This window comes from Schistocerca piceifrons, chromosome 1 (assembly GCF_021461385.2).
Source record: "Schistocerca piceifrons isolate TAMUIC-IGC-003096 chromosome 1, iqSchPice1.1, whole genome shotgun sequence".
NCBI classification, from domain to species: Eukaryota; Metazoa; Arthropoda; class Insecta; order Orthoptera; family Acrididae; genus Schistocerca; species Schistocerca piceifrons.
In genome coordinates, this window is record NC_060138.1 from 667,801,183 (window position 1) to 667,827,156 (window position 25,974).

The window sequence follows — 25,974 nt, forward strand, 5'->3', positions numbered from 1 at the left end:
GTTGGTGTTGCAAAATGAAATTTCTGAACTTAATGTATTGTTTTACCGATTGTTGCATATTTCCGTAATTTTATCTTATTGCGTTTGTTTATCGCTTTCTGTGCAACTTGCGGGCCATCAGCCCTTTTAGCACGTTAAAATATTGTGGTTTTCTTCCTTCAGTAATCATCATAGTATATTTGGAATTTTGAAGATTTAATCCGTCAGCCTTCAGCCTCCGCACGCTGATCTCATGTATGTATACGATTTACCTTATTCGTAAATTTAACTGTGCGTCATGTCTTTTCAAAGTTGAACTTATTCTAAAGCATCTATTTGGAGGCCTTCAGCCGCGAAGCAAATTTAATTCTTTCAAAAGTGTATTTGTGAACTAAATGATAATAAATTACAATTGTGAATCCGACCGCAACTTCCTTGGCCCTTTCCACAACCCTAATTGCCTGTTAGCCCTGCGTGATTTAGCGGGCGTTTCAGTACTTTCTTCAATATCTTCCATGATAGCAGCGCTGAAAACATTAACCAAACATAAAATATGTGCCCCTCAACGCTCAAACATTTGCCGTAAACCGCTTTTCGATGTGTGTAACGGTTCACTAAATAAAAGTGGTGTTATGTCTTACGTGACTCGCCTTCTATGTATATTTTCTTGCGTAATTCATGAGTATATTCCGTAGGTCTGATATTACAAATGGCGACATTTCCTGTTTATTTTACGCTATGACTTGATCTCCTGTTTCTTGCAGAAACATTTCGCCCAAATAAAAGAAGTAAGGCTCTTTGCATAAGCTGATAGGCTATAACGTAGATATATGTAGGACAGGGTAAATAGTCCCAATAACGTTAAAAGTGTACTCCAGCGTAAGAGAACATTTGATTTGTCTTTTTAGTCTGAGAAAGAATCAGCCCAAGCTATCTGAAAGGACTGAGATCGCAGTACTGCTTGCTTTTATTTCCGCCGTTTTAGAAGTGAATCCCTCAAACAGCAAAGAAGATAAATCAGAAAGAAATAGCACACAGTGCTATAAACGTTTATTTACATAGTAGATGCGTTTCAGAGTTTTAAGAGCTGGTCAACTGATGAATAAAATGTTTCTAGAAGAAATAATTATTGTTTGTTGTTTCTTCGAGTTTGACACCGAATATGCTGAAAATATTTAGTACTGGAAAAACAGAACCGTTGTGGTCATAGTTCTGATGGAAAAGTGCCGCTTAATGTTAGCAATAAGATTCTAACTGTGGTGTCACCGCCAGACACCACACTTGCTAGGTGGTAGCGTAAATCGGCCGCGGTCCATTTAGTACATGTCGGACCCACGTGTCGCCACTGTGTGATCGCAGACCTAGCGCCACCACAAGGCAGGTCTCGAAATACGGACGAGCACTCGCCCCAGTTGTACGACGACATTGCTAGCGACAATACGGACGAAGCCTTCCTCTCATTTGCCGAGAGACAGTTAGAATAGCCTTCTGCTAAGTCCATGGCTACAACCTAGCAAGGCGCCTTAGCCTTACCTACTTTGAGAGTTATCGTATAAATGTCTAAAGAAGAACGATGTATACAACAATAATTAAAAGTTAAGTATAAAGCAGCTACGTACTTTTCTTGCTACCATTCAATAGTTATCCTGTTCCAGAATTCACGCCCGTCTGCGTTAGATAGCGTGCCTATCGGCCCCCTCAAAATAACACTGTGTCGGCACTTCTGTCGACACATCACTAACTACGTGCCGTCGCATTTAGCTCTGTAATATACCTGTATTATTGTCATTGTGTATATCGAATATTCTCAGTAATCTATGTTGCTTTTGCGGTAATCGTATCCTCGAGTATTAATTTTTTTCCGAGTGGTAAGAAATATTTCTTAGAATGACATTTTTTATCATTACTATTAGCAACGACTGAGCCTGGTCGGATAGCCGTGGATGTTAAAGCGCCGCCCCCGGGACGCGGATGTGCACGGGCCGCGGATCGAATCCACCCGCCGGATAAACGACGAATTCGGTATGCTGGCCAGCCAGGATGTGGTTTCTAGGCGGTTTCCCACTTTCTATTAGGTGAATACCGGACTGTTAGCCATATCCCGATGCGGGTAAATGATTCGCAAACATTTACAAAAACTTTCCCTCATTGTCACCTGAATAACACTACACTCTGACGGGGTACACACGTTTCGCAGCGGGGGGATTACGAGATGGTGACATATAGGGCATCTGGCCATCCCTTAAATTAATCTTGCGAAATCCGTTAATACCCATGTCGACCCTGCGCCATGCGGGACAAAGGCACATGAAAAAGAAGAAGATTAGGAACGATTGCAGTTTTAATTTCTTTTTCAATTAATTTGCAAGGTTTTGAAGTTTTATTGTTTTTTGTGTTCTGGAAACTCCGGAATGCTAAAAGTAGTGGTTCAGCTCAATTCAGATGAAAATGTCCGTGTGATCTCCACCACCTCAAAAACACAGTGGCCCAGTTCAGCTCAGCATACTCAGGTAGAAATTGTAGCAAATACAGACAGGGCCAAAGAAAATCTTATCGTCAATATTGCGTCATCGGTATGTGTGTTTGACGAAAGCTTGTAACACCCAAAAAATGGAGCGTATCATCAAGGATGATATGGAATAGAATACTGTTTGTTGTTTGGAAAGTGATTGGATCTGTGAGTCAAGTACTAGCTCTTACGTAAAGAAGGAGAAGAGAGAATTATTTGCTTTCTTAAAAGATGTGTAATATAAAAGAAGAAAAAATTGCAGGGAGTGGTATAGATAATTCATATCTACAGACACAGTATTCTTGTTTTCCATTCACATGGCTAGGGCTTCATCAGTGGTGCGCCTGCTCCGTAAGGCTTATTCATTCGATGTTGATGTTCACCGTAACTACATCACCCACGACATTAGACCTCTATCATCGTCGGCGTCTTCCTCTTCCTCGCATGCCATATGCAGAGTGTCTCTCCTAAAAGTAGTTAGGCAAATTTTCTCTGGTGTTTCGGCAGATATGTGCAATTTCATTTTTGCAACCCGTAGTAGGAGCTAGCCTGAACAAATAGTGGTCATCAAGTTTTTCATTTCAGTCCCAGGATAGATGGAAAACGTCAGATTGTTTCCCGTGACGAACAAAATTATTTTTAGTGTGGAATTTCACGTGCCCATTCGACAAAGCGGCCTCAAGTTAGTCTGTTGCAATATTCCTTTTATCGATTTCTATTACGACGGACAGTAAAACACGAAGAATAACCAGCACTCCAGCACCGCCCTGACCCGCACTGGCCGCCATGCAGAAGGACTGCTTATTCGCTGCAGGAGTACTGAGCATTTACTTTTCCTGCAAGTATCTATCAATAAAACGGATGGTGCATGAGACCCATACGGAATCACTCGGTCAAACGGGGACCTAAAACTTCACTTCAAAAATCATTTTGTTCGTAATGAGGACCAAACCAGTGCTTTCCGTCGACGCTGGGCTCCATATGAAAGACGTGATGGGCAGGATTTGTTTGGGCTGACTCCAGCTGCACGTCACAAAAACGAAATTGCATACGGCACAACTTTAAAGTATAGAAAGATCCTGATCGCACAGTTCTTTATTAAGCGCTACGCGTTTCAAAATTTCATCATTAGATTGAAGCTGTAGAATGAAGTGTACAAGAAAATTAACGATAGCAAATATGTAGATAATAACATAAGTATGCATCTAAATATTCCACTATACGGAAATTTCAAATAGTACCGTACTTACATTAAAGTCAATCTTTAGTACAAGTCTCACGAAAATGGGCATATAGACTGATTACAGCGTTACAGAGAGAGTCTTTAATCTCTTCTCATGTAGGCAAATTTGACAGTGCTGTTGTCTGTTCGAATGGAACCAGTGCCAGACTGAGTGGCGCAGGGGAACCATAGAAAGCGAGTCAAAGAGTAAGTATACAACACAATAAAGGGTGGCAGCCAAAAACAGTTGCAGGATAGAATTTTTTTATTAAAATTCTTGACCAAGGTTTCGGTACATATAAATATACCTTCATCAGAAGTAAAACTTCTAAAATTACATCATGCACTGGAGAATAATAAAACAATTATGCCAAAAGGCGTCGTCACATGTTGTACAAATGGAGATGATATTTTACACAAATGGAGATGATATTTTAATTATTGACGACGCCTTTTGGCATAATTGTTTTATTATTCTCCAGTGCATGATGTAATTTTAGAAGTTTTACTTCTGATGAAATTATATTTATATGTACCGAAACCTTGGTCAAGAATTTTAATAAAAAAATTCTATCCTGCAACTGTTTTTGGCTGCCATCCTTTATTGTGAAGAATTTTAACAGTTGCTGCTGCAGCCATGTTTAAAATCTTGAAGTAAGTATGCAAACTTAAGTGCATTGTGATTGAGCACTTGTCAGAACCTCGTGAACAATTTGACAAAAATACATTTATGTTACTTTTATGGTTGAGAAACTCATATATTAACAGCATGAAATGTACATCATGGTAACATCGTGAACAGCGTTACAGAGAGAGTCTTTAATCAATAATCAGAACAGGAGACACTTGCAACCAATAACTGGTGTGGTACAATATAAACAAAAAACCGATGTAGATACTACATAAAATATAACTGTGAAGGAATAAGTTTACAGCTAGCACTAAATAAAATGCAACATAAGTATCACCAAATTGGTCATACTGCAATAGACGATCATGTAATAAATGACAAAACACAATAATTTAGATGATCCCGGATTAGGATTAGTGACAAGAAACTGGATCAAAAAAATAACTATTGTACAATAAAACGGCATTTTTAAATTTTTTATCTTAGTATTAGATCGTATAACAGTCCACCTGTTATCAGTTTAAAACCAGCTGTAATAATTACACTAGTCGAACGAACAATGGTTGACATACATTGCCGGCCGGTGTGGTCGAGCGGTTGTAGGCGCTTCAGTCCGGAACCGCGCTGCTGCTACGGTCGCAGGTTCGAATCCTACCTCGGGCATGGATGTGTGTGATGTCCTTAGGTTAGTTAGGTTTAAGTAGTTCTAAGTATAGGGGACTGATGACCTCAGACGTTAAGTCCCATAGTGCATAGAGCCATTTGAACCAACCATTTTGGCATACATTATAACCATCCAGTTAAGCCTAAATGAGTGGCAACAATTTGAAATAAAACATTTCAACTGTAAAAAATAAATGGAATTTAGCCCAGCTGTACCTCCCAATCTATAAAAGTCTACGTATTACCAAAATTATGCATTCACAAACTGTTATCAAACTCATACGATAACCATTGACTAAACAGAACTTAATTTGAACCGAACTGTAACTGATCTGAATGCAGCTTGTCTCTGTACTAAATGCGCAACAGAAGTAAAACAGTTAACTGACCCTAATCAAAATTTCCACTTACCTCACTTCTTGACAACATTGTTGCAGGTTTCTCGTAAGCACGACAGCAAACAGCAAGCAGGCAGCGGCTAAGCTGGATTTCTGTTTGTAAATACATATTCAGTCTCTTACATGTTAAAATACGTAATGATAAACAGTGGGGTGGGGAGAATAACTACTTCTATGAAATGATATTCCAAGACAACGATTTTAGAATGAAGTATATATTCAAGAAGACAGAGTAAAACTTGGCGTAATCTTCACGCATAACATTGGCCTGAACAATACTATGCTTAACAAAGCGAAGAATGATTTTAAAACTGTACAATATTGACAGAGAATTTCTATAAAAATCAAGCAGATTAATCCATTAATATGTTAATGCATGACTGAAGGAAGTGGGGTGGTCCTTCTCTCAGCTCTGATCATGTTAACTAGCTGAAAATAATCGTTCCTAGCTGTGCAGTGCTGAAGTCTTGCCTCGAACTTCTTCTCTTCAAAAATAACATTGTTCAAAATATATATTCCTTTCACATCTCAATGTACACAACGTACTCATCCTTGTTGTCCTTCACCATATTCTTTATCTAACAGATACAATCACACCTCAACACAGAACCACTGAATACGTCCATCGCCACCACACTTCAAATAAGAATGTTCAGACTGCACGGAGACAAAGACTGTGCTACGACAAGACCAAATATTGTTTAACAACAACGTTACTTGCACTCTCTCTGATGTGCACATAGATAACATACAAAAACCAAAATGACATGTCCACCTTACATCACTTTTCGCTTTATTTTGGATTAAAAACAAACATAAAGGTTTGTATCAGAAGTGTATAACAGCTCAGCTTGAAGTAGGCGCGTGGAGAAATCCAAACAACGTCTTAGCATATTGTGGTTGACGACATATAGGGGAGACACCCGGTATAATCTTAGCAAATGCTTTAAATGGTAGTCTGCTCTTCGATATTCTAAATGGCCCGTTCAGCAGAAGTTCCATTCTTTAACACTGCGACGTCACGGTGTTCGTGGATCTTTTTCTTACGATTTCTATATAATTGCAAAGTGTTCTGCCACCAGTTGCTAGATGTTCATCTATTTCTAAATCTGTTCTATTATTATAATTGAACAGGCTCCCTGCGTCTTCTCCTTCTGAATACGTTGTCTAGTTTTTTTGCAATTTTACGCGCAGCAAATTTAGTGTGCCGCAGACATACATAAGGGACGTGAATTTTTGGCACTGCCTGTAGTTCCGTCAGCGGTCAAAAGCCTTGCGGTCAAGGTCGTAGATCCGGGTTCGATCCCTACTCGCTACATGCTTGTAACGAGCATACACCGGTACAAATTGGCGCGCACTCCCGCATTATGGCCTCAGACGGAGGAAAGATAGCTTATCTGTAGCTAAAGCGCAGAAATGGCAGTTAGATTACAGTGGTAAATAAGGAAGAACAGATAAACAAAAAAGGGAGCTGTATTAGCGCTTCATATATGCCAAGAACATGAATTACAGCGATAAAAGATGTTACCTGCGCGAGAAATAAAACTATAAACTCCTTCCACAGAGAGATAAATCTAAAATATCGTTTAGAGTTACATTACTGCGCTTGCTAACCAGTTGTGGGAGGGAACTACGTTTCATGTCTTTCCAATACCTAACAAGTTAATCTAGCAGTCCACTGAGATTACAACGATTTTAAAATAAAATGCCTGAGTAGTTCTGGTCACCAGAATCTAACGATGGAAGCAGTTGCGTAAGCCATAGATAGTTGATCTTAATTGTCTAATACCAATAAAAAAGGGTGTTTCTCCAATCTAAAGGAGAGTGTAGTCAACCTAAACTTGGAAGTGAATGCTATCAGTTGCAGAGCTGGTGAAGACCAAACGGTAATACTTCTCATAAAGGGACAATATTTGTGAATAAGGAGCTCAGAATGATGTACGACCTGTGAAATTGACAGCGAAAGCCACCGCATCAGTGAGGCAGTACTATATTTACGGTATCAGCAAACATTTTTTCCTGTCTCTTTGTTGCATAAATTTTGGAAGGTAACTTAGCTCTCTTTCAAAACTAAAGGTATGCATCTCTCAATAGCGCTTTATTAAAAAACAGTTCTAGAAACGAAGTATAGGGTAAGAAGTATAAATTTTAAGCGAGTACTGAAACGTATGATGAGAGAGATGGGAAGTTTTGGGGATTAGTAAAGTGGAAGGTGGACGAATATGTTCTATCTAGCAACTATGACGTAAATAATTACGACGTCACACAGGCACATGAGAGGAAAGTGGAAATGGAGTGAGTTCCTAAGACGGACCAAACGATGCATGCAAGCGCGCATGAAACAGATGCTAAACATTTTTACGTAAGCCACTGATGACTAAATAACCACAACATATCAGAAAATAGTTTACCGAAATATGGAAAAAGGGATAAACACCTGACGCCTGGATCTTTGTAATACAGTAGGTAAACGGATACGATGTTATTGGTATAAATCAAGATCGCACCAGAGAGGCTTATAAAATTCTGCTTTAGGTTTCATGTAAATGAACTTATGTTGTAGGCAGCTACACATCGTGAGACATCAGCTATTATATTTAGAGTGTTAAATTCGGGCGTACCTAGGGGTGGAAAAGGATTCGCGAAATAATCTACTAGTGATGAACAGTAGACTAGAAACATAATAGGAAGCCCTGTTGTAACACACTGTGAAACCGTAAGGCGCAATCGACATTCTTCGTGGCAGTAATCGCTCTACTGCACAGATTCACTGAGTGTAGATCAGAAGAAAAGAAGTTGTTGTTGTTGTTGTGGTCTTCAGTCCTGAGACTGGTTTGATGCAGCTCTCCATGCTACTCTATCCTGTGCAAGCTTTTTCATCTCCCAGTACCTACTGCAACCTACATCCTTCTGAATCTGCTTAGTGTATTCATCTCTTGGTCTCCCTCTACGATTTTTACCCTCCACGCTGCCCTCCAATACTAAATTGGTGATCCCTTGATGCCTCAGAACATGTCCTACCAACCGATCCCTTCTTCTGGTCAAGTTGTGCCACAAACTTCTCTTCTCCCCAATCCTATTCAATACTTCCTCATTAGTTATGTGATCTACCCATCTAATCTTCAGCATTCTTCTGTAGCACCACATTTCGAAAGCTTCTATTCTCTTCTTGTCCAAACTATTTATCGTCCATGTTTCACTTCCATACATGGCTACACTCCATACGAATACTTTCAGAAATGACTTCCTGACACTTAAATCTATACTGGATGTTAACAAATTTCTCTTCTTCAGAAACGCTTTCCTTGCCATTACCAGCCTACATTTTATATCCTCTCTACTTCGACCATCATCAGTTATTTTGCTCCCAAAATAGCAAAACTCCTTTACTACTTTAAGTGCCTCATTTCCTAATCTAATTCCCTCAGCATCACCCGAATTAATTAGACTACATTCCATTATCCTTGTTTTGCTTTTGTTGATGTTCATCTTATATCCTCCTTTCAAGACACTGTCCATTCCATTCAACTGCTCTTCCAAGTCCTTTGCTGTCTCTGACAGAATTACAATGTCATCGGTGAACCTCAAAGTTTTTATTTCTTCTCCATGAATTTTAATACCTACTCCGAATTTTTCTTTTGTTTCCTTTACTGCTTGCTCAATATACAGATTGAACAACATCGGGGAGAGGCTACAACCCTGTCTTACTCCCTTCCCAACCACTGCTTCCCTTTCATGTCCCTCGACTCTTATAACTGCCATCTGGTTTCTGTACAAATTGTAAATAGCCTTTCGCTCCCTGTATTTTACCCCTGCCACCTTTAGAATTTGAAAGAGAGTATTCCAGTCAACATTGTCAAAAGCTTTCTCTAAGTCTACAAATGCTAGAAACGTAGGTTTGCCTTTCCTTAATCTTTCTTCTAAGATAAGTCGTAAGGTCAGTATTGCCTCACGTGTTCCAGTGTTTCTACGGAATCCAAACTGATCTTCCCCGAGGTTGGCTTCTACTAGTTTTTCCATTCGTCTGTAAAGAATTCGTGTTAGTATTTTGCAGTTGTGACTTATTAAGCTGATAGTTCGGTAATTTTCACATCTGTCAACACCTGCTTTCTTTGGGATTGTAATTATTATATTCTTCTTGAAGTCTGAGGGTATTTCGCCTGTCTCATACATCTTGCTCACCAGATGGTAGAGTTTTGTCAGGACTGGCTCTCCCACGGCCGTCAGTAGTTCCAATGGAATATTGTCTACTCCGGGAGCCTTGTTTCGACTCAGGTCTTTCAGTGCTCTGTCAAACTCTTCACGCAGTATCATATCTCCCATTTCATCTTCATCTACATCCTCTTCCATTTCCATAATATTGTCCTCAAGTACATCGCCCTTGTATAGACCCTCTATATACTCCTTCCACCTTTCTGCTTTCCCTTCTTTGCTTAGAACTGGGTTTCCATCTGAGCTCTTGATATTCATACAAGTCGTTCTCTTATCTCCAAAGGTCTCTTTAATTTTCGTGTAGGCGGTATCTATCTTACCCCTAGTGAGATAGGCCTCTACATCCTTACATTTGTCCTCTAGCCATCCCTGCTTAGCCATTTTGCACTTCCTATCGATCTCATTTTTGAGACGTTTGTATTCCTTTTTGCCTGTTTCACTTACTGCATTTTTATATTTTCTCCTTTCATCAATTAAATTCAATATTTCTTCTGTTACCCAAGGATTTCTACTAGCCCTCGTCTTTTTACCTACTTGATCCTCTGCTGCCTTCACTACTTCATCCCTCAAAGCTACCCATTCTTCTTCTACTGTATTTCCCCCATTCCTGTCAATTGCTCCCTTATGCTCTCCCTGAATCTCTGTACAACCTCTGGTTCTTTTAGTTTATCCAGGTCCCATCTCCTTAAATTCCCACCTTTTTGCAGTTTCTTCAGTTTTAATCTACAGGTCATAACCAATAGATTGTGGTCAGAGTCCACATCTGCCCCTGGAAATGTCTTACAATTTAAAACCTGGTTCCTAAATCTCTGTCTTACCATTATATAATCTATCTGATACCTTTTAGTATCTCCAGGGTTCTTCCATGTATACAACCTTCTTTCATGATTCTTAAACCAAGTGTTAGTTATGATTATGTTGTGCTCTGTGCAAAATTCGACCAGGCGGCTTCCTCTTTCATTTCTGTCCCCCAATCCATATTCACCTACTATGTTTCCTTCTCTCCCTTTTCCTACACTCGAATTCCAGTCACCCATGACTATTAAATTTTCGTCTCCCTTCACAATCTGAATAATTTCTTTTATTTCATCATACATTTCTTCAATTTCTTCGTCATCTGCAGAGCTAGTTGGCATATAAACTTGTACTACTGTAGTAGGCGTGGGCTTCGTATCTATCTTGGCCACAATAATGCGTTCACTATGCTGTTTGTAGTAGCTTACCCGCATTCCTATTTTCCTATTCATTATTAAACCTACTCCTGCATTACCCCTATTTGATTTTGTGTTTATAACCCTGTAGTCACCTGACCAGAAGTCTTGTTCCTCCTGCCACCGAACTTCACTAATTCCCACTATATCTAACTTCAACCTATCCATTTCCCTTTTTAAATTTTCTAACCTACCTGCCCGATTAAGAAAAGAAGTAGAATATAATAAATAAAAACGAGAGGAAGAAAGGAAGGTTAGGGTCTAACGTCCCGCCGCAAAATAAATAACGAAATAATTAATGGAAATGAAGCACAGGCGTATGGCAAGTACACAAAAAAGGCGATTGGTAACTGTCGAAATATACTGTAAACCGTGAAAGAAATAGAAATCACGCAAATTCTTTGAAAGGAAGTGCAAGGAAGGAAAATTACAGTGGCTGCGACAGGGAGGGGGAGAAATTAAGAAAGGATGGTCAAGGAAAAAGGCTGAAATGTGCTGATGAAAGTTAAGCATAATTTTGGAATAACAGAAGGGTAGGCTACTTAGCACACAATAAAACATAACAAAAGAGAAGAATTATTGACGGAGAACGGTAGAAAGGAGAGAACTAACTCGTTATCATCAAGACAGTGGAAATCACAGTAGAAGAACAAAAATACTTCTGTTTTCTTTCCATACGGGAGGCACGAAATAAGAAAGAAATTAAGACTTAATTTACGCCGTCCAATACAGCTTACAGTTCCCATAACGAGAAACATTGGACTAAAATTGCGAAAGAAGCGCACCATGGAGCACAGCATTGTGTAAAGGCGAATGCCGGAGATTGAACAAAACCTGAGAAGCAACGGGGAGCACTGTTAATATGATGCTACAAAATGATATAAATATTACGTGAACATACACAGAATGACATGGAAACGCAATAGAAGTAAAACCAGTGTATTCAGAGCTACGACGCTCATTATGTACTTTTCACGATAGGTTATGTGTCAGTCTTGCGTAACCAAACACTTTTGGGTTGATTCCAATGTGATGAATCGGTAGAAAACGTCGTATAACGATACGAAACAAAATGTGAAAACCTTTTGTGAGCCTTTAGGACGTATAGATGCAGGCGGGGTTGACACAGAGTCCACCCTCAAAGGGAATAGCAGGCAGACAGCACCCTAACACAGGAAAAAACTGTCGTTCCAATGAGCTTTCTGCTCTATTCTCTAACGGAAAGATCACATCCTGCTGAACTGTTCGTCATCAAACGACATCCCCTACTATATTAAACCCTGATCCATGTTTTTCAGTGTCATGCACCCACTTCTCCGTTAGATAACTATCTCGATATTTTTTTGTCTTTTAATCCAGCCCAGAACATTCTCGGCTTGCCTACTACATATTTCATCAGTTATGTGTCTGGCCCACCTGTACTTCTTTTTTCTTGTAGTCATAATTACGTGTTACACACCAACCAGTGGCCTAGTCCATTCGTTTGCTTTCTTGTTTCTCCTGGCAGCTACCTACATGCATCTATGGATTGCTAGCTGCGCAAAACCAGTTTTGAAAAGGTTGAACCTATACATAACTTACGATACAGAACTTTTTATTGTGTGTTGAATATAAATACAGAAATCTGGAGTCAGAAACTTTCTTGCATTATTCGTTTATTTCATTAACTCATTTCGAAAACTAGTTAGTGAAATAAACGAACATTTGAAAAAAGTGACTGAAGGTATTTTCTGTATTTACGTTTGTATTCAGTTTTGAATAGTTTTCGTTTTTAAAGCTCATGTCACACCGCAGTATTCTGCCACCTGTTCATATCTCCAGAGTTCCAAGTTATGTATTTAGCTTTTCCCGTATTTTCCTACTAATATATTTCTTAAATTTTGGGCACTTGTCTCTATTTAAGAGGTTTAATCTCACATTCTGTAACTATAAGTTCATTCCGATATGAATGCATGATGTCTATTCTTTTGGACGTGCCAAAAGGACAAACAGTGTGTGTTCATGTATAACTGATTCGCCTTGATGGGCAGTGAATCCATCACCTGCAGTGCGGATGAACAATTACGTTCGGCGTCCTGCGAGAGTCTCAGAGAGTAGCTGGAATGAAGGAAAGGGGCTGCCGACAGGTGGCTTTTATTGGGATTGTGTGTCGGCCGAGAGCGTGCCGAGATAGCCCGCGCAGTGGCGGTAAACACTGTGTTCGGACAGCACAATGATTAACGCAACTGCGTGGTGAGCAGGAGATCCCGGGTTCGAATCTCGATGCAACTGACACCAATAGTTCTTTTCCTTTCCTTTCTTACGTTTTTAGCTTGCCTTGCCTTTTCCTGATTGTATATACTGACGGAAAAACTCGTACCATCGAGAAGAAGTTGTGAGAGATAAACAAAAGTTGATAGGCGCGTTTCTAAATCTGAATTATGATGTCTGTCCAGATTTCGCTTCAGTCACTCTAGTAGCGCCAATATCAAGTTGCTGTAAATACACCCTGTAACAGTCGTGAGCATTAGTTACCTTTTAAAATTGGAGGTGGTGAATTGATGTTAGTCAAGAATGTCTTTAAGCCGACAAAGACGCCATTATCAACATATCACTGAGTTTGATCCAGATCGTGTAATAGGGCTACGAGAAGCTAGATGCTCCTTCTGCGATATTACAGAAAGACTTAGCAGGAATGTAGCCATTATATATGATTGCTACCAGCGGTGGACACGAAACTGTACGATCACAAGGTGGTCAGATTCCGGACGGTCACGTGGCACCACCGAGAGGGAAGACCATCGTGTTCGGCGGATTGGTCTGGCGCATTGAACTGCATCTGCAGCGCAATTTGAGCAGTAGTTGTACCACAGTGACATAACGAACTGTCGCAAATCGATTACTTCAACGGAAGTTCCGAGCCAGACGCACTGCAGCGTGCATTCCACTAACCCTAAACCCCCGCCATTTGCGACTTCCGTGGCGTCAAGCGGGAGATGATTGGATGGCAGGATGGAGATAGTTGTATTTTCTGATTAAAGTTGGTTCTGCCTTGGTGCCAGTGATGGCCGTATGTTGGTCATACGGAAGCCAGTTGAGGGCCTGCAACCAACCCGTCTGCGAGCTAGACACACTGGACATGCACCTGGAGTGAGATATTGTATGACAGCAGGAGCACTCTCGAAGGTATCCCACTCAACCTCACTGTAAATTTGTACGTCAGTCAGATGATTCGACCTATTGTGCTGCCATTCATAAACAGCTTCCACGGTATGACTTCCAAAAAGATAACGCGCTCCCGCATACCACTGTTATAAGCCAACATGTTCAATACAGTGACGACGTGCTGCGTTGTCCCCGTCGATCACCAGATCTGTCTGCAGTCGAGCACAGATGGGAAATCATTAGACGACAAGTCTAGCGCTATCCACAGCGTTAACCGTCCCTCTATTGACCGACCAAGTGCAACAGACATGGAACTCCATCTCACAAACTGACATCCGTCACCTCTACAACACAACATTTGCACATCTGCATGCATACATTTAACAGTTACACCTGTTATTAATGGCCGGCCGCGGTGGTCTAGCGGTTCTAGGCGCTCAGTCCGGAACCGCACGACTGCTACGGTCGCAGGTTCGAATCCTGCCTCGGGCATGGATGTGTGTGATGTCCTTAGGTTAGTTAGGTTTCAGTAGTTCTAAGTCCTAGGGGACTGATGACCACAGATGTTAAGTCTCATAGTGCTCAGAGCCAGAGCCTGTTACTAATGTTCCAGCATTTCACATTTGCAATGTCTTATCTCGCTCTTAAATTAACCTGTGATCTTGAATTGTTACTCACTTAAATATGTCACCAAGACAAATGTATTCGCAAAATGTCATTACTCTACATTAATTATTTTTTGGCTTTCGGTCACTGTACTTCTTGAAGTTCTTCTGAAGTCGTGTAATCTCGCGTTTTTAATTGTAAGCGTAAATTCAGGTAATCTGTAGCGCAGTTTTCATTTCTTCTGAACAGCCAGGTACACAGCTCATTAAGACATCATCGCCCATTCGTGACTCGTGAGGAGAGTAACAAGTTGCACGTCTAGGTTTACTTCTTCAGTTAGCCTCGCTAGCGTGGGTAGACTGTGTGCATGCTCTGTGCGGATACAGTAGCTGGCTGTAGTTCGCGAACAGCTGAATGAACTTTGGCTACCGTCAGCCATCTTCAGGCTGCTGCCTTGGGGTGTAGCGAAGGCGAAGAATGTGGCGCATCGCATGGGACATCTCAGGTGTCGCTTGTCGTCCACGGATTCTGCTGCCGAAGCACCTCCTAGTGTACCCGAAGCGGTGGATACGTCCTCATACCATGGGAGACGTAAACACTTTCGCGTTTCTAAAGGCGGAGGTCCAATGTGGAGCCTGGTTGTACGGCCTCGTCTATTCGTCCTCTGAGACAGCGGGTAGCCGTTCCTTCAGCAGAAACCGAGCAGCAACACGAGGACGGCAGCCTGATAGCTATAAGAAGCTCCAACTTCAGCCTTGTTATGGATCCCCTTAGAAAGACAGCTTTCAGGGCTGAAAATAAGGCCAATGTGCACTCGGTGTGTCTGCGGGGGTGGCCTCATTGGAGTTGTGGAGACGACCTTGCATGTGGCTATCAAGTATGCAAAGTATAGTCGTCTACAATTTGTGGCTCAAGTTCTCGGGTGCAAGCATAGCTCGCAATTTGCAGCACTGTTCCCAGAGTTTATCGGGGTGTAGTTTGGAGCCGAGTGGATGGTCTCGGCCAAACGCTTCGTCGACTCTGTGAGGGTCTTGGCTGCAGATTTGTGGTCTTGTGGTATCGGATTTGGAACTCTAAGACGCCTCTTTACAGGTCAAGTATTTACTACACAAGGGGAGCAGCTACTCGGGTAGTAGAGTACTTGTGGAGTGCACATGGATTTTTTTAGACTAGGTGGTAGTTTCAAGATACTCTCATGAACTCCCGCCAGTCGATACGCCGACGCCGAAATCAGACGACGTTCAGAGTAAACACACTTCGACAGGCAAAATTTTATCGGTAAGTTGCTCGAAGTAATCGTCACAGAGTTCCGAATTTACAGCCCTCCAGGAAAGTCCTCAAACTCAAATTATTCTTGGGACCGAGAGCTGGCTCTGAGACATGTTACCGAGGCATGGAACGTGTATTGGAAAAATAGATTAGACGCCACAGGAGGGGGAGTCTTCATTGCAGTTGACAAAGATGTTGTCTCTACTGAGGTCGAAACTGAGTGTGACAGTGAAGTTATCTGCTCGCGTATAACATTTCTAGGTGAAACAGTTCTAGGTGAAATCAGATTAATTGTTGTACTTTTATCGGCCATTGAATTCCGCTGTGGCAGTTCTAGAGTCATTTAAAGAAAGTCTGCAGTCAGTAGCGTGCAAATACCCAGACCATGCAATACTAGTTGGAGGTGACTGCCTACTGGCTAGAGACTGGGACGTCTATGGATTAATTGTGAGGGGTACAGACTGCCTTTGGAAGTACTTTTGAACCCTTTTCCCGAAAATTGTCTTCAGCGGCTAGTTCGGCAGCCTACACGCAATGGAAATATCCTAGACCGCGTAGCTACAAAAGGGTCGGACCTTATCGATGGTGTCAGTGTAGAGACGAGATTAGTGATCATATTATCATAGCGCCGATGGTTACGAAACCTAGTAAATCAGTCAAGAAAGCTAGGAGAGTAGTCGTGCTAGAAAGAGCGAATAAGTGGTAGTTAACATCTCACTGAGACACTGAATTGACGTCGTTTAGCTCCGGTATGAGGGACGTAGAGGAATTATGGGCTACAGGGCAATGTTCAACGTTACCATGTTATAAATAGCGTATATTGCCTGAGGATGCACCGATAAGTGGTGCGAAACCGGTCGCAAATTTAATAAAAATCATTGATACAGCCAGTGCGGAATTTTCTTTGGAAAAATGTCGAGGTTTGGCTGTGGTTGCCCGCCCTACAAAACAACATTATGGGCGAAGTTTAAACAGATTGTTAATCGTGCTCTGGAGAATTATGTGCCTAGGAAGCGGATTGAGGACGAAAATGAGCCACCTCGGCTTAACAATGAAATTCGGAAAATGCAGAGGAAGCAAAGTCTATTGCACTCTCGGTTCAAAAGAGAACGCGCAAATGAAGACAGGCAAAGGTTAATATAGATTAGTGAAAAGATCTATGCGCGAAGTTTACAACTACTGCTCATATCTTAGCAACAATATGGCCGAGAAGCCGAGAAAATTTTGCTCCTACGTAAAGTTGCTAAGCGGTCTAAGGCTTCCATCCAGTCACTTGTTGACAAATCTAGTATGGCAGTGGGTGACAGCAAAACGAAAGCCGAAGTTTTAAATTACGCTTTTAAGAAATCCTTCACGCAGGAGAATCGTAAACACATACCGTCAGTTAAAGTTAAAAACTTCTGGGTTGTTAGTCCGCGTCACATTTTCTTCTAAAATAATCGACGTTTCCACCTCTTTGCTGGGATCATCTTCAGGACGTTTCGGTGTCCACTGTTGATAGCAGTAGCTAGGCCACGAAAGCCTGCAGACTTACATACCATCCGTTGACGATCACACAGAGTCCTGCATGGACGACATCGAAATAAGCATCCCTATCGTACAGAAAGAATTGAAACCAAATAAATTGCTAGTTCCGGATGGAATCCGTTTTCGGTTTTACTCTACGGAATTGGCCCTTAGCTTAGCTTGCATTTATAGCGAATCTCTCGTCCACCACAAAGACCCAAGCGACTGGAAAAAAAGCGCAGGTGACTCAGCGCAGGTGACTCCTTTATATAAGAAGGATAAAGAAACGACTTGCAAAATTACTGACCAATATCCTTGACATCGGTTTGCTGCAGAATTTTTGAACATATACGGAGTTCGGTTGTCACTAATTTCCTTGAGACCGAAAAGCGTTTGTCCACGAATCAGCACGGTTTTAGAAAGCATCGCACATGCGAAACTCAGCTTCCCTTTTCTCACATAATACACTGGGAACTATGGCTGAAGGGCAACAGGCAGATTCCACATTTCTAGATTTCCGAGGTGCATTTGACATTGTGTCCCATTGCAGAATGTTAACGAAGATACGAGGATATGGAACATATTCCCAGATACGCGAGTGGCTCTAAGACTTATTAACTAATAGTACTCAGTTCACTTGCTGAAGCTGGGATTCACAGCCATAAAAAACTTTTTGAAGGACATCATCTTTACGCCAGTGACAGTTATAAGTTTTTATTACGCACTATTGCAATTGCGGTCTTAGGCCATTATCAAGTGCTGCTGAAAAATATAGAATGTTTAAAAAATTATTTTACGGATTCATTATGTATCTTGACATTATGCTGATTATACAAAACATTTTAACTATGTAGCCATGTTGTAAGCTGACACATTTGTATGTCTTTTTTTTCCTTTATTGAGATTCGATTCCGCCCGAAGGGGGCGGGCTGACAGCAGCTTAGCACGCCACCTTTCAACCTACAGAATTTTTTTTAAAAAAAAATGAAGATAATGAATAATAAAAGCAGGCGATAAAATCGGTGACTTAAATGGTAAAATGGCAGAAAATTGTGGAACTTAAAACATAAAACAAAGGGGTGGCGGTGCTAATAAAACACAGAGGAAGCAGACAGTTAAAATAATAGACAGACAATTAAAAAACACGGCGACAGCCTGATTTCTGTTCGCAAGAGATATAAAAATCACACCCAGCGACAGCATGATTTCTGTTCACAACACTTTGGAAAATACGCACAACACTGAAAACTCACTTGAACACTGCACTAAAAAGTTGGCACAAATAAGACACACCACAGCCGAGGGCAGATGGAGGGAACCTGGAGAGATGATGGGAAGGAAAAGGGGGAAGGAGAGGAAAAACGAAGTGTGGCAGAGGGGGGGGGGGGGAAGAAGCTGATGGAGGATTTGGACTCATAAAGGGGGGGGGGGGGAGCTGGGCAGATGCGAGAGGGAATGGGCAAAGGCAGAGGAGGGGAATGCAAAAGGTCTCAGGGAGGGGGGGGGGGAGGGAAGGGAGGCAGAGAGAGGGTAGGTGGGAAAAAACAGAATGGAAGGGGGGGAAGAGGGAGCCTGGGGAAAGGACAGAGGAAAGGAGGGGAAGGTGAGGATCAGGAGATTTATCCCTCCTATCAACTCTGTTCCTCACCTCCCCCTCCTTTCCTCTGTCCTTTTCCGGGCTCCTTCCTCCCCCCCTTCCATCCCGTTTTTTCCCTGCCTACCCTCTCTCTGCCTCCCTTCTCTCCCCTGAGTCCTTTTGTGTTTCCTTCCTCTGCCTTTCCCCATTCCCTCTTGCATCTGCCCCCCCCACATCTGCCCTTGCCTGTGGTTTGTCATCTCCGTGCCGACTTTTTAGTGCAGTGTTTCCAGTGATTGTTAAGTGTTATGCGTCTTTTTTGGAGTGTTGTGAACAGACATCACACTGTCGCTGGGTGTCATTTTTTATATCTCTTGCGAACAGAAACCAGACTGTCGCCGGGTTTTTTTAATTGTCTGTCTACTATTATCCCTGTCTGCTTCCTGTGTATTTTATTATCATCATCCACCATTTGTTTTATGTTTTAACTTTCCACAATTTTCCGACGTTTTACAATTTCCATCACCGTTTCATCGCCTGCTTTTATTGTTTCTTATCTTCTTATGTTTTAAAAATTCTGTAGGTTGAAGAGCAGCGTACTAATAAATATATATATATAAAACTTAGGCATTCTTTTTTACCCACTCTTTTAAATTTGTACAAACATATATTATTACGTCATAGGTTTATTGTATTAACTGACAGAGGCAGTGAGATGTCATGCAGTACCTCATGTGCTACCACATCAGTAGCACACTCCCATGAAGCAACCGTCACTAAAATCCAACACAGTTGGCGTAACATTTTGTCAGCTTTACATGCATTTTCAGTACATAAATTGGTCATCAACATAGCCAAGGAAAGTAATATGAAAATAAAATATAGTACGTCTCCTCTAAGTCAGTTATATAAAACACGCTACCGGCATCGAAGAGTAAAATAATAAATCGTAAAAAAGCGTAGAGTATCGTTTTGGCGGGAGTTCGTAATTTTATAAAATTCGTACTACACTGCATTTGTATTCGTCGCTGTATAAAAATCATAATACACTGCATTAATACGTTTGCGTGAGCCTAAGTCTGAGCTGCTATTAGCGTGTGCATCGTAAAAAGATCGAGTAAAATTATCTGAGAATCGTTTGTTTCTCAATTCAGTTTGGTCATTTAGAAGATTATCAGGATCATTTTTGAGATGCTTGTATATTTCCATGTCTTCAAGGACGCTTATAACTTATCCTTTACGTACAGTGTGTAATATTGTCAGGGCTGTATCGATGTTACTAACATTATGTTTGTTTTCACTTAAGTGTTTGCTAAACGTAGAGGTGCTATTTTCTGTCTGTCTGACATGTTCTTTAAATCTATCTGTAAATGTTCTCCCTGTTTGTCCGGTGTAGTATTTCTCACAAGTATCACATTCTATTTTATGAACTCCTGATTTTGTAAATTGGTTAGTATTATTGTAATTGTGTATTAATCTGTTAGCTAGGGTGTTATTGGTCAGCTTCCACACGAGTAGTAGGGGATTTGTGATAGGTTCACCTTGAGCATCAGGCTAATAAAGTATGTGTTTGAGTTCCGACATGTGCAAAGGAGATGACTGTGGAATAGTGTGATAGCAGAGGGAATAGTATCTAAAGTGATAACGATGGTACAGATATTTCTATTTCCAGAGCCACTGCCCGCAGCAGGGTGTATTTCCGATACTTCGTTCAGTTGTCCAACATTTTTGTGATCAATGCACCTTTCATCGCTCCACACAAATACATGTACATATTTGACAATTGTGGCTGACTGTGTAGTCGAAAGATAGCAGGTCTTATTACACTTATTAAGTAACATTAAATTCAAGAAAATTCTTAATATTAGATTCCCAATACAGAACCTCCACAAAATAAAACGGCTTGGTAGACTACCTCCGATAAGTTTCTTGGGGGACTTGGCTCATTTCTGTGCACTGCAACACATAGGCTAAAGAGCTAAAATAAGGGTCACCTGTCTCACGACGACCTGCGAAACAGGGTTAAAATAGTCTCGTCTTCTACATCACCAATAAGTGTCCTGTAGCCATCTGACTACTTTCAAAAAATACCAATATCAGACCACTGGATTGGACAAAAAATACCGCAGTCAGTTTCTACACCATAAACAACCAGTTTCTATCATTTCCTTTATAAACAACCTAGAGTCACAGTCTAAAGTCAAAGAGGATAAGAACATACACAAGAGTTCCGTCCTTTACATTTTATTGGAGCAAAACGTAGTTTATTTCTTCTAACAACCATCGCGAAGTCTGCTTGTTAGTTAAACAATACCTGTAGCTAGCTAACTGATCCACGTTCCGTAGGTGGTGTCCTCCTAAACAATCTCTTCAGGAACAGCCTGTGTACGCTTGCTAGAAAGCAACAGCATGCCGTAAAAACAGGCAACTGACTGTGATATTTCCCACGCATGCGCATGGAAACTCATTTCCGAAAACTTTCTACACTTTCCGTTCAGAGAGAACAACTTCATTGATCCCTGAGCGTAGACTTCCGAAATACAAGCCGCCACACCACCTCCGCTCCTGAGAGCTCAAGACTCGCCTCCTGCCTCTCACCAGGGCTGTCAGCCGTGTCCTAGACTTCACCTGCCCCCAACCGCTCCACATAAGTAGCTTAAAATGCTGGTTTTGGAACCAGTCACCCTCCAAAGCAGCAAGCAAGCCCTTTGTCATGCCGTATCGTGTTAACAGTCGTAGAGTGCTCCTGTTCTCACCACTTGCAGGAATTTGTTTCCCAAAAGATATTAGGTAACGCCAGCCATTCTGTGGAACCAGAGAACGGACATTGGTCTACAGACGGGGGAAAAGTTCCCGTGTTCCGCAGAACCGGTGCTGTCGCCCACAATGGTGACCAGTCGTAGGTGAAGCCCAGAAGCCATGCGTTATGCCTTCGACTTGTTTGATGCGGCCTGCCACGAATTCCTCTCCTATAACGATATTTTCTTCTTAGAGTGGGAATTGCAGACTACGTCCTCAGATACTTTCTTGACTGTGTATATTCCTACCTCTGTCTTCCTCTACAGTTTTTACCTTTTACAGCTCCAGGTAGTACCATAAAAGTTATTCCCTCATATCTTAACAGATTTTCTATCACCCTGTCTCTTCTTCTGGTCAGTTTTTTCTAAATATTCTTCTCCTAGCCGATTCTGTGAAGAACCTACTCATTCCTTACCTAATCAGTATACCTAATTTCTAACATTCGTCTCTAGCACCACACTCAAATACTTAGATTTTCTTCTGTTTTGGTTTGCCTACAGTCCATGTTTCACTACCGTGCAATGCTGTGCTCCAAATATACAGTCTCAGAAATTTCTTTGTCAGATTAAGGTCTGTGTTTGATACTAATACACTCCTGGAAATGGAAAAAAGAACACATTGACACCGGTGTGTCAGACCCACCACACTTGCTCCGGACACTGCGAGAGGGGTGTACAAGCAATGATCACACGCACGGCACAGCGGACACACCAGGAACCGCGGTGTTGGCCGTCGAATGGCGCTAGCTGCGCAGCATTTGTGCACCGCCGCCGTCAGTGTCAGCCAGTTTGCCGTGGCATACGGAGCTCCATCGCAGTCTTTAACACTGGTAGCATGCCGCGACAACGTGGACGTGAACCGTATGTGCAGTTGACGGACTTTGAGCGAGGGCGTATAGTGGGCATGCGGGAGGCCGGGTGGACGTACCGCCGAATTGCTCAACACGTGGGGCGTGAGGTCTCCACAGTACATCGATGTTGTCGCCAGTGGTCGGCGGAAGGTGCACGTGTCCGTCGACCTGGGACCGGACCGCAGCGACGCACAGATGCACGCCAAGACCGTAGGATCCTACGCAGTGCCGTAGGGGACCGCACCGCCACTTCCCAGCAAATTAGGGACACTGTTGCTCCTGGGGTATCGACGAGGACCATTCGCAACCGTCTCCATGAAGCTGGGCTACGGTCCCGCACACCGTTAGCCCGTCTTCCGCTCACGCCCCAACATCGTGCAGCCCGCCTCCAGTGGTGTCGCGACAGGCGTGAATGGAGGGACGAATGGAGACGTGTCGTCTTCAGCGATGAGAGTCGCTTCTGCCTTGGTGCCAATGATGGTCGTATGCGTGTTTGGCGCCGTGCAGGTGAGCGCCACAATCAGGACTCCATACGACCGAGGCACACAGGGCCAACACCCGGCATCATGGTGTGGGGAGCGATCTCCTACACTGGCCGTACACCACTGGTGATCGTCGAGGGGACACTGAATAGTGCACGGTACATCCAAACCGTCATCGAACCCATCGTTCTACCATTCCTAGACCGGCAAGGGAACTTGCTGTTCCAACACGACAATGCACGTCCGCATGTATCCCGTGCCACCCAACGTGCTCTAGAAGGTGTAAGTCAACTACCCTGGCCAGCAAGATCCCCGGATCTGTCGCCTATTGAGCATGTTTGGGACTGGATGAAGCGTCGTCCCACGCGGTCTGCACGTCCAGCACGAACGCTGGTCCAACTGAGGCGCCAGGTGGAAATGGCATGGCAAGCCGTTCCACAGGACTACATCCAGCATCTCTACGATCGTCTCCATGGGAGAATAGCAGCCTGCATTGCTGCGAAAGGTGGATATACACTGTACTAGTGCCGACATTGTGCATGCTCTGTTACCTGTGTCTATGTGCCTGTGGTTCTGTCAGTGTGATCATGTGATGTATCTGACCCCAGGAATGTGTCAATAAAGTTTCCCCTTCCTGGGACAATGAATTCACGGTGTTCTTATTTCAATTTCCAGGAGTGTAGATTTCTCTTGGCCATGAATGCCTTGGACAGTTTATCACAGAACGTATGTTGGTAACGTACAATGCAGGGTGGAGAGAAGCAACGCAATAATAAGGTCAGAGCAGTATACGTGCCGTCGAGTAGAGCAAAATTTTCCAGATAACCACTGGTCGTCAGTACACCGTTGCTAATCTACGGCTGTAAAATGACAGCCAATCAGCGACAGCCATGTCGAAGTGAGAGCATTTACCAATGAAATCTGCTGGAGGCAATAGTTTTAGCTGAACAGTCAAAGCCAGGCAAACTTTAAATTGTGATCCATGGCTGATGCTGATTACGTTAGACGCCAGAACGACTGACTTTTAAGTCGATTGTGCTAAAGGTGTTCTAATATCATTAATTTAGTAAGATGTAGGCTACTCAATATGTGGTAGTGCGAGGTGCAGTGGAGACAACAATGAAATCGGAAGGCCACACGTTTTAAATTTTGATAATATACGGAGAGCATAAATGAAATTTTTTTTCGAAAATATGCAGTTTAACACTGCCAGACATACAAATACGTTCGTTTGCCGGACAAACTTCCGTGCTCTCGTTGCTCATTTTCCATCGTTTTTTGATACTAGCACCACTGATCTTATTATCAGGTCGTTTTTTTTGTACCCTGTATACAGTGTGTTTCCAAAACTAGTGTCATATTCTCAAAAGGGTCTTTACTGGCCAAAATAGTAAAGAAGTCCTATAAACACATGTCCATAAACAAACAGTTGATCCGAACGGTGTTCAATAAATAATACAACAAATTTATTTCCTGATAGCAGATCGGTTTTATTCAGGAGTATCAGGAGTAAAACACTATATTATGCAACCCCCCCCCCCCCTCTTTTCGCTACGAAACCCCATTTTTCAACACAATCTCCGTTCAATGCGACGACCTTACACAACTTTACTGAAAAGTCAAGTATGGCCGCTTGGTACCACTCTTCTGTTCGTCGTCGGATCCAACATCAACAGCCGTCCTCATAAAGCACAAGCAATTCAGCGCAGATGGTTCTTCGTTGTCCTTCATAGTCTTCAGTTAGTGGTCGAGGAACCCAGCGGCACGATCCTTTGAGTAACCCAACTGGTCGACGAATGTTTAAACTGTTACGGCGTAAAGTCAAGCGCCAGCACGCCAGTCGGAAACGATAGACAGGAGATCGCTTTGAGACGACGTCAGCCAATTGAACGCTGACCGATTCCTCTCCAAGACGACAACGCGACAGCAGCGGCCTCTATGCGGAGAGGACTCGAGCGCCGCACCTGACTGGTCGCGGCCAGTTGAACAGCAGCATCAAGAATAGGCACTTGTATAGCTGCGACTTACGAACTCTATATACTTAAGAAGCTTGTTTAATTTGCGTGGCGCCCTTCGCTTGTGACACTTCCGTGTAATAGTCAAAGTTAAGTATTGTAATTTTTCCCTTTTGTAATGAAACTCTTAGACACCCCTTATTCGATGACTAGGTAGAATTTAACATAAACCCTACCAATAGAGATGCCCAGTTCCACAGCGAGGTGTTGGATTGTGGTCTGTCAGCCACCTCTGATGAGAGTGCCCTCACGTTCCAGCATTGCAAGAGTCACAGCTGTGTGCCACCTGCTGGCCCGTGGGAGATTGGACAAGTTTGCGAGACCTTGTTGCAATTGTGACAGACGACTCGCTCAACGACTCAGCGTGCTTTTGTTCACTGCCAGGCCTCCGTAGACATTATGCAAGCACTTTTGATTATGTGCGTTGCTCTGGTTTTCCGCCAAAAGGAATCAGTGACAGCTCTGCTTAGAACGCACATCCGTTTTGCAGAAGCCATTTTGAAGACTACGTACAGCGCCACCACCTATCGGAACTACATGAAACCATAGGGACTGAAGTGGGAATATTTCACAATGACCCACAACAAATTCCACGTTCTTTTTTTCAAACTAAATTGGCCCACAAAAAACGAGTTGCATTACTTACTGAACGTGCGTAGTAAATGGGCAGGGTCAGTAAACAGTATTGTATGTTACCTTCCTGTTGATGCTGGTTCATTTATTACTGGTTGTTATCGTCTAAGTGCTTAGTCCTCTGACTGTGAATGCTGTTGTCAAACATAGCACTTATAACTATCTCCTGCATTAGCCATTCTGTACGTATTATTCTAAAGGTAAACTGGCATCAAAATATCGCTGGTGATTCCGTGTAATGTAAGCGGCTTAACCAACGAAGTTGATTG